General features: G+C 41.6%; 1 protein-coding gene across 1 annotated transcript in view; it reads right to left on the bottom strand.

Annotated features, from left to right (window-relative positions):
* Nucleotides 1-10,346, bottom strand: part of LOC104965319 (insulin receptor-like) — a 24,830-nt gene that overhangs the window by 10,631 nt on the left and 3,853 nt on the right. The gene's annotated exons all lie outside the window — the stretch shown is intronic.

Genomic DNA, 10,346 nt, shown 5'->3' with positions numbered 1-10,346 from the left:
AAATCACAGAAAAGGAATGCCTCTGCCTCGAAAACGTCTGCGTTGTTGATGTGTGGAGTAGCCGTGCGTTTAATCTTTAAACTGGTTGGAAAAATGACAGACGGATGATGGTCCCTTCGTTACTGGTGTGCGTGAATGAATAATGACAAAATGAACATAGGTTCTAGCTTTAATCCGTGGGGCTTAAAGGAGAAGACCACTTGCCTCCTGTTAACACATTTCTTATGGCCAGCTAACTACCTAACCTGTGAATGTATTTGACCCTTTGCGACTTTGGTTGTTTGCCCATTTTTGATTGACCGAATCCCTCAAATGTGGCGCTTGCTAAAAAAATGCAGTAATTTAAAATGTAAATGATTCGTTTGGGAATAACCTGTTGTGATGGCCGTTTAATAGCAGGACGAGTCTTCACAGAAGCTTTAACTACGTTTTGTATTAAACGTCAATGGCTTTGGAGTTGAAGCATTGTGCATTAAAGAGGAGCTGCTACTTTCGGGAAAGCGTCGATGAATGTATGTCTTTTCTCCAAGTTCAGGAGGAATTAGCGCTGCTGATTCTTTCTTCTTCATTTTGCTCAGGAAAACGCATGCGTGTGTTGCTTGTCGGCGTATATTCGATCTTCTTTTTTTATCGGTCGTGTACACGCGCTGATATCCCAGCCTCCAGACTTAAAAAGGGGAACGTCTGTGTTTGTAACTGTAGTTTAAAATTGTCGGCCTCGGATGACATGTTGTGTGCAATCAAGAAAAGAATGAGCGAATGTGAAGTTGTGCCAAGTTAACGCGCGTTACAGGTGAAGCAGGGCCCTGGGTGCATGTGTGTGTAGTTGATATGCGATGTTTTTATTTAAGTTATTCTTTTATACGGGATGCATTGTTTTTGCCTTTGATTTGTTGACACTGTGTATGGCAATTGCCACGTTGGACTACATATGTATGCTAGTTGTCTGTTCCACGCCTTTGTAAAATGATTTTCAGGTTGTTGCCCTTTAAACATCTTTCACAAGCATAGTTTCGATCCAACGTCTGAGAATCAAAGCAGGCACGAATCCAGCCTGGGCGAATCTACATTAACAATACAAATGATCCCTTTTGTCCGAATGTTTGGAAGAGTAGAGTGAAGGAAAACATTTTCGTGGGGGGATATGGCCGCACCCAACGTTTTTTCTCTGTCTAGAATAAGTCAGCAATTCTGTTCTTTTTTTTCTCAAATGTCTGATTCTGACTTATTTCGCCCGGTAGTTCAGCATTTATTTTCTTGTAGGCTCTAAATTCTACCTTTGTTTTTTGTTCATCTCGAATTCCTCAGCTTCGAGTCCTCCTGATTTTTTTATTCTTTATTTTCAGAGTTCTGACTTTTTTTTGGTGTTCTCAAAAGAAATCTCACATGTTAGCCTAATCCCTCGTTCAGTAGCCTACCACACGTCTTAGAAGGTGGGTGTAGGGTATGTGTTGGAGAACCGGCTGCGACGTGCTCGCTAAATTTGAGAAATTACGAACGCGATGAAAATCTGTCACTTCCTTACAGAGCGCCCGCGCTCCTCCAACACACGCGCTGGCCGAACCGACCGAGGGGCTCGAACACAGCGCGCCACGCTGGTGGGACGAGACGCCTGTGGTGGTGTTTGTGTGTGTTGAGCACGAGATAAGTTTGTTGCCAAATGAACGGCTGCAGCAGCGGTACGGCCCACTCCAAGTTTACCTGTTAGCCTGGCCGGCTCAGATGATTGGTCGTGCTTTTTACAGTACTACGGCTTCCACAGATGACATTTTTTTATGGATTTTTTGTCAAAGTACTTAATATATTAATTGTTATCGGGATGTTAAGAGCATTCCATGGAATATAACAAGTGTATCTCGAGCCGGTTTCTCAAACTTACCTACCCCACCTTTAACCTGGAAAAAAAACATAATGAAAACTCAGCTTAAGTGACTGTAAGAAATTAATTTAAAACTTTAAACACCCAACATTCTCCAGCGTCTCAATTAAGTAAAATGTGCTTCATCTTTTCTGATAGTAAACTGAATGTTTGATTTTCAGATACTGCAATTTGATGACAACAAATTGGGCTTTGGTGAATTGTTAAAGTTTTTAATTATAAGAATTTAATCAATAACTATAAATATATGTTATTTGCATCACATATACATCAACACATTTTTTTAAACTGAGCTAAATGCATGCAGACTGGTCGGTGCACATTGATTATTTAATGTCTCTGATTTTTATGGCGTTTGTATCGTACCGAGGTTGATTATTAATTTCACTAATGTTTTTTGGGAGAAAATGCCCGGTTACACTCTTCCCATGGACTGTCGGGTCATAAAACACGTTTATTAATCAATTATTTGAAAAAAGTATCACCATCTGACTCTGGTCTTAAGGCCCGTTTCTCTCATTTCATTTTCAAATGTTAAGTGACCTGAGATCTGTCTTGTGTAAAACGTGAATGCTTTGCTCTGAGGCCTGCAGAATGTGATCGTGCTTTATGATCGTGCTGCTGGTTGAAACACCGCTCTTGTCCGACGTTTCCTTAAATGTGTCCGAGATGTTACCACGAATAAGCTGATGGACTGTTGCTGATGGACATCGTTGGGGTTGGGAATGATCCTGTTAGTGACTGACTTGTATTTGCACTGGAACACTGATTTGAGTAAAATCATAGTAAACTATCCAGTTTCTTTTTGCGAGAGTCTGTGTTTCCTCGTTCAATTAATGGCTTTATCAAATGCTTTTTTTCATCCTTTGCTCTTTGTTTAATTTACTAGCTTGCAACTTTACTGTTTAGGTGGGCATTTTCCACTGCAGCAAGAAACGTCTGTTCTATCCAGGTAATCAAGTGGTCATCTTTGCTTGAATTAGCTAACAGCTGCAGCAGGTAAATATAATTTTCCAGAATATAATCCCTGTAGTTGGAGAGTGTCTGAACTACCTGGATATCAAACAATTGTCCATGTTTCAGAACGCCTCGTCGTTGGACATTTCTCTTTTTCCATTTGTTTCTTTCGGCTGAACCAAAATGGACCAATCCGCGGAGCTCCTCACACACCAGGATCCCTTGGCGTCACTATCAAACGCAGTGGGGGGACCTTTAGCGTAAAGGTTCAACTAACAGGGAGTCCCATTAACTTGCATAGAGCTCCCTGGTTGGTAATAGACGAGTTGGGATCGCGGATAAATGCTCTCCGCAGACCCATTCTCACAGCGTTTATAAACCTTTTTTTCCCTCAATATCAAGCCACACTGAGCAGCGAGCCTCGCAACGTCCCGACCAATCAGAGCATACTAGGCTCACAGGGAGGGGCAGGAGCTCCAACAAGCCGTTTAGGACAGAGAGTGAATACACTATACAGAGATGCTGTATGAGAAACCAATTTGAGTTTGGAAAATTGCACAATATAAATCTATTCTAGTAGACCTCAACAATGGAAATATGATCAGTAGAAATGGCCATGACATGGGACCTTTAAACATCATCAACATTTCTCCATGGATCTATTCTTTGCTTTAAAGGAACATAAATCCACTTCAGCATCACAACGACTTCAATCAATAGACACATTTATTACACACACACGCACACACACCTTTACAGTAAACACACAGTAATTGTTGATACAGTAAATGCTGTGAGTGAAGTGCTTTGTTTTGGCATCAATAAACACTAAATAGCTTGTTATATTATTTTCATGATTTATATAAAGTAGCCTATTTACATTTTGTGATATGTCTCTTACTGCATTTAGCACCCATTGATGTCCTCGCCTACACGTCTTGAGATAGAAACCTTAAGACTTAATGACAGCACCTTTACTTCAGATGTTATCAAGAGTATAAAACTTTCAAAATAAAAGCCTGGTGGTGTAGGTGGTTGTTCCTCTTTTGGACATCTTGTGCGCGGGCTAACGTGCAGTTACACTCGCCTGCTGGACTCCTCCTTCCTCTATCACAAGTGTTGGCCTGTATGTGCAATGTTTGGACTGGCAGTGCATCAGTTTGTTAAAAAATACTTCAGACTAGAGAACATTTGGCGGTTCGAAGACAGAATCTTACGGTGGCCGACAAGTGGAAACGCGCAACAACGGCCCAAAACACTTCCATCGGGAGAAACTCGCTGCGGGTTTAAAAACAATGCATATGCAAAAATACCAAACTTTGCAAGAAGCTGAAAACACACCGGAAACCAGGGGACACTAAAAACTGACGCACACAGCTGGGACAGCTTGGTGACATTCAGGATTATAAAGCTGAACAACTGTCTCTGGCCGTTTCTCAATCGCAAGTAAAACTGCTGCAGAGCAACTATTTCAAGTATACTACGTCATCGAGTGGCGCCGAAGGACTGTTTAAATGCCCAGCATTCTGCGCCACTCTATAACGTAGTATACTTGAAATAGTTGCTCTTCAGCATGTGTACTCGCGATTGAGAAACGGCCTCTGTTGGAGTTATTCTGTCTCATAACTGTAAGTGTTGGTCAGTATATCTGAAATGACTAGGTTAGCTACGTTAGCTAGCTAGCTTACAAAAGAACTGCAGTAACATCAGAAGGAGTCATGTGATCACATTGTTAAAATAAGTTAACATTTTAGTTTCCAACAACAGAGACAGTTGTCCAACTTTGTAGTCCTGAACGTCACCAAGTGCTCCGTCCCAGCTGTGTGCGTCACTCTTTAGTGTCCCCTGGTCTCCCAGCTGTGTGCGTCACTCTTTAGTGTCCCCTGGTCTCCCAGCTGTGTGCGTCACTCTTTAGTGTCCCCCTGGTCCCCCAGCTGTGTGCGTCGATTCTTAGTGTCCCCTGGTCCCCAGGCTGTGTACGTCACTTTTTAGGGTCCCCTTGGTCTCCAGCGTGTGCGTCAACAATGTTTAGGGTCCTCTGTTGTGTTTTGAGCTTCTTGCAGGTTTGGTTTCTGCAGCTTTTAGTAAACGCTTGCGCATGTTTCCTCAAGGTTGGTGAATGTTTTTTCTAAATGCTGTATCGTGTTGTCAAGTTGCTGAAGACTGTTTCTTCATGGTGTTTTGGCACATTTCGATTTTTATATCTGCATCGTTCTGGAAGCTATTAGCGGTGTTTCTCCAATCTAAATGTTTTGCGCAGTGGATATACGCGTTGCACCTGTCGGCCACGTAGAATCATGTACGATAAAAGAAAGAAAGAAAACTCTTAAGCACACAACGATGAAATCATATCACAAAATGCAACCAGATGCTGTGCAAGGAAAAAGCAAACGAACCATGTTTTCACACCGAGAACACTGCAGGTGTGAAGGTACATGGGTGAAGGTGTTTTGTTCTTGTCTCAAGCCAGCGCTCTTCTTTTCCTCTTGGGCATTCCTGGCGGATCTTCATCTCTGTCAGCTGGATGTAGCGGCATGGCATTGGTGTCTGGAAACAAAGCGAGGAAACGCTGATTTTTTCCTGAACTCACACAGGAAACGGCTGCATCAATTGCTCGTAAATCTTACCATTAAACTCAGTGTGGCTGCAGAGAAAATCCATGGTGGCAAATTTATTTCAGCGACTACGGACTAAACATTGTTTTTCTTTCCAAATGAAACAACCATTTTAAATGTTATCTTTTGTGGTTTTTAATGCATAGAGGACAAAGTAACTCATCTGTTTTACTTAAAGGTCACCTATCATGCAAATCCACTTCTCCATGTCTCTGTCTACATAACATGTGTCCCCTCTTCTTCCTGTCTGCTGGTCTACATCAACATGGTCCCCTCTTTTTCATGTCTCTTCTACATCAACATCGTGTCCCCTTCTATCTCCATGTCTCTTCTAATCTAACATGTGATCCCCTCTTCTTCTACATCAACATGTGTCCCCTCTGCTTCATGTCTCTTCTACCATCAACATGTGGTCCTCTCTTCTTCTAATCAACATGTGTCCCCTCTTCTGCATGGTTCCTTCTACATCAACAATGTGTCCCCTCTTCTTCATGTCTCCTCTACATCAACAGTGTTCCCCTCTTCTTCATGTCTCTTCTACATCAACATGTGTCCCCCACTTCTCCATGTCTGTGTTATACATCAAACATGTGTTTGTCTCCTCTTCTAAATGTCTCTTCTACAGCAACATGTGTCCCTTTCTTCATGTCTCTTCATACATCAACATGTGATCCTCTCTCTTCTACATCAACATGTGTCCCCTCTTCTGCATGTCTCTTTACATCAACATTTTGTCCCCTCTTCTTCATGTCTGCCTCTACATCAACAGTGCCCTCTTCTTCATTTCTTTACAATCAAAACAGTGGTGTCCCCACTTCTCCATGGTCTCTTCTACAATCAACATTGTGTCTTCCTCTTCTAAATGATCTCTTACATCACAACATTGTCCCCCTCTTCATGTTCCTTACATCAACATGTGTCCCCCTCTTCTCATCTTTTCTACATCCAACATGGTCCCCTCTTCTTCATTCCTCTACATCAACATGTGTCCCCTCTTCTTCATGTCTACTTCTACATCAACATGTGTCCCCTCTCTTCATGCTCCTCTACATCAACATTGTGTCCCCTCTTCTTCAAGTTACTCTTCTACATCAATATGTCGTCCCCTCTTCTATCACTGTCTCCTCTACATCAACATGGTAGTCCCCTCTTCGTTCATGTCTCTTACTACATCAACATGTGTCCCTCTTCCCTTCTTTCTATATGTCTCCTCTACATCAACATGTGTCCCCTTCTTCATTCATGTCTTTCTAACATCCAACATGTTGTCCCCTCTTCTTCGGTGTCTCTTCTACATCAACAGTGTCCACTCTTCTTCATGTCTCTTCTACATCAACTATGGTCCCCTCTTCTTCATGTCTCTTCTACATCAACATTGTTGTTTCCCCTGCTTCTTCATGGTTCTTCTGACATCAACATGGTGTCCCCTTCTCCATGTCTCTTCCTAATCAAACATGTGTCCCCTCTTCTTAATGTCTCTTCTACACAACATTGGGTCCACCTCTCTCATGTTCTTCTACATCAACATGATGTCCCCTTTCTTCATGTCTCTTCTACATCAACATGTGTCCCCTTTTCTCCATGTCTCTCTTACATCAACATGGTCCCCTCTTCCTTCATGTCTCTTCTACCAACATTGTCCCTTTCTTCATTCTCTCTTTACATCAACATGTGTCCCCTACTATCTCCATGTCTCTTTCTACATCAACTGTGTGAGTCCCCTTCTTCTCACATGTCTCTTCTTCATCAACCATGTGGTCCCCTGCTCTCCAGTCTCGTTCTACTCAAACATGGCGCGCCTCTTCTTCATCTCTTCTTACATCAGACATGGTGGTCTCTCTTCTTCATGTCTCTCTCTACATCAACATGTGTCCCCTCTTCTTCATGTTACTCCTCCATCAAATGTGTCCCCTTTTCTCATGTCTCTTCCTACCATCAAACCATGTGTCCCGCTCTTCTTCATGTCTCCTTACATCAACATGTTGTCCCCTCTTCTTTCATTCTCGTTTCTACATCAAGCATGTGTCCCCATCTTGCTTCATGTCTCTTCTACATCAACATGTGTCCCCTCTGTGGGAAGAGACTCTGAAAGTTTCAGGAACGAAAGATTCTCCTCTTTTGGATCAACTTTCTATAAAAACCTGTCTGAAAATAGCTGATCAGATTTTGACACTTTATGATGTCATAACGATGTTTTGGTCTTGATGTACCCATTAGCCAATCACAACCAAAGGTAACCCCCCTCCCCCCCCCCTATATCACTCGATCCCTCTAGAGCACCATTGAGTTCTTTCTAACCAAAATCTCTCTCAGAGGGGCGTGGGGAAGGGGCTCCTTATTTTTCATCTAAAGTAACAGACAGAGATCAGCACTTTGGAAACTCGGGCTGGAAACAGAGGGGGATTATGAGGTAATGCTGCAATGACTCTGTTTGGGTTTGGAGCCAATCAGAGAATTGTGTTTGTAGTACTGAGGATCCTATAATATATTGATGAAAAACAGTATCAATAGGGGACCTTTTAATACAAATGATTTGATTTGATAAGACGTACAGAAAACAAGAAACATATCAATCATCTGTCGCTTTAAGGAACAGGAAGACCAAATGTCATTAAATTATTGGTTAACATTATATAATAACTGGAATGCATTGGATTACTATTATTTACTACCACTAGGGTAACGAACAAAACTTTGTCTTCATTCCTTAAAAATACAAAAGACGGGTTTAGTGGAGAGAGAAACTCCCTCTGCAGGAACACAGGATTTAGCCTCTGCAGGACCATTTACATGCACTAAAAACCTATAACAACCACTACAGGAAAGAGAAAAGCCCCTATAAATTCAGTTGGAGTAAAAAAAGGAAAGGTGGCTGCAAAATGAATCCAGATCCAACGATCTGTGGTCTTATGCCATGTAAGAATAAAAGCACATGAGGCGCTCTGAGCCCTGACGGCTCCTGCTTCGTAGCGATCTCCTTCAGGTAAGTACAGGGCTTCGTGGAACTCTCCCAGGTGGTAGTAGGCCACTCGGAGCGGTACATGTAAGCTTTGAGAGTTCTTCCCCTCTGTTGTGTAAAGCACTTGTCAGACACCAGTATCCTTCACCGCCGCTACGTAGTTTCACCAGCTCCAATCTGCAAGCAGGCAGCTGGGAGGAGGGGGAGACGGCAGGCAGTAATAGGTTAGAAAACTACTAATACCACTTGTTCTTTTGTGTGGATTAAAAACACTGCATGGATTGTTAAAAATAATGTTAACATGCCAAAAAATGCGTCAGACGAAGGCAAATATCTGATAGCAATCAAATATCACAAAACAAAATAGGATGCAGCACTACAGTTTTTAAATGCATGGTCCACCATATGCATAAGATGTACTGTATATGGTTGTAGGATTTCTTGGTTACGTATATGGGTTTCCTGCAGTGGGGCCGGCCATAGGGCGCTAGGGGGTGACGCCCCACCTCTTCCCACATTAGAAATAAAAATTATTAAAAATATTATATATATATATTTTATTTATTTGTAATGAACAAGTAACCATACTTAATAAATGGTATCAGTCAATGTATATCTACAATAAAATCTTGTTTAAAATTGTGTTGACGACTGTCTAAAGTTACTGATAAAGTCACATGTTCCTGCCTGGCCTTGCCCGTGTATCATTACCCTCTCTCGTCTGGCGCTAAGAGAGAGAGCCCCTCAACCAGTTCGGCAGCAGCCACTAGCAGCTGACTGTTGCCTATCTGTAAAACCTGATGCCTCCGAACATAATTTACCATTCAGCGTCGTCAAATCTGATGATCACGTGGCTGAAGTTTACGTTTGACAGCAGCCTTTCAGTTACGATCGTAACATTAGTGGGCACAGCAAATGATGGTGAGAAGCTAAACTAGTTAATTATGGTCAATTACAGGGAGCTGTGATTGTAAGCTGTGTGTTTGACTGCTGGATGAAACAGGTAAACGCTGTCTTTGTTTCCCATGCTTGCTCTTCAAACAGCCGGGGACAGATACTACACACAACACACATATTATAGTTGAGTTTGACAGCATCCATCGGGAAACTAGATTTTTTGCCGTTGTAATGGTTGTGTTTAATATTTCGTGGTTGTGACCCACGTCTGTGTCTGCATATAATGTTCGTATTAGTCTCCTGATTTTTAAATGGGAATAAATCATTTGAGTGTTTCCAAGAGCCTCGGTGTTCTGCAGTTTTGTGTGAGGCCTACTGTACTGCTGCAGTTTACGTGTTAGGAAACGTCCAGGACAAGGTATTTGGAAGTTTTGGAAGGATTCATAGCTAACCGCACTGAAGATTATGAGAGGTAGTTGGATCAGTCTTCTTATCTTAACATCACCAGAAGTCATCATTTAAGGGGTCATTTCTCAAACATGTCGCCCGTGTGGTTATTCACCTTACAATCGCCCCACCTAAAATAATTGTCCACCAGCCGCATGGTTTTCTGACTTTAATGTAAAACAACGAATATTTTACTTGCTTACAGTATCGTAATATTATTTATTTTATATTTTAAGATTTCATGCAAAATGATTGCAGGTCCCACTGCTTTTGCAACGAAATGTAACCGTTTTACTCAGATTCTGATGCATCAGTGTTTTAATGTTTGTGCCATTGCCTACTGTTACAATTACTAATTTGAAACTGCAATTTGTCCATTTCAAGTGCATATCTGGTGGTAAGCAGAACTCACAAAACAAGAATGTTAAGACGTTTCTTGGTGAACTAGGATTAACATTTTATTATTTTCTGCTCGTTTTATATGATAAAGTAATAGGCAGATGAATGGATACAGAAGATGATGATATACAAAAAAAAATAATAATCAGAGAGAACTGTAAATTGAAATCAGAAACCACAATAAATACATAAA

The sequence above is a fragment of the Notothenia coriiceps genome, unplaced genomic scaffold (assembly GCF_000735185.1).
Source record: "Notothenia coriiceps isolate Sejong01 unplaced genomic scaffold, NC01 NC01_scaffold00037244, whole genome shotgun sequence".
Classification (NCBI taxonomy): domain Eukaryota; kingdom Metazoa; phylum Chordata; class Actinopteri; order Perciformes; family Nototheniidae; genus Notothenia; species Notothenia coriiceps.
The sequence above is the reverse complement of the archived record's forward strand: the minus strand, read 5'-3'. Positions and strand labels throughout refer to the sequence as shown.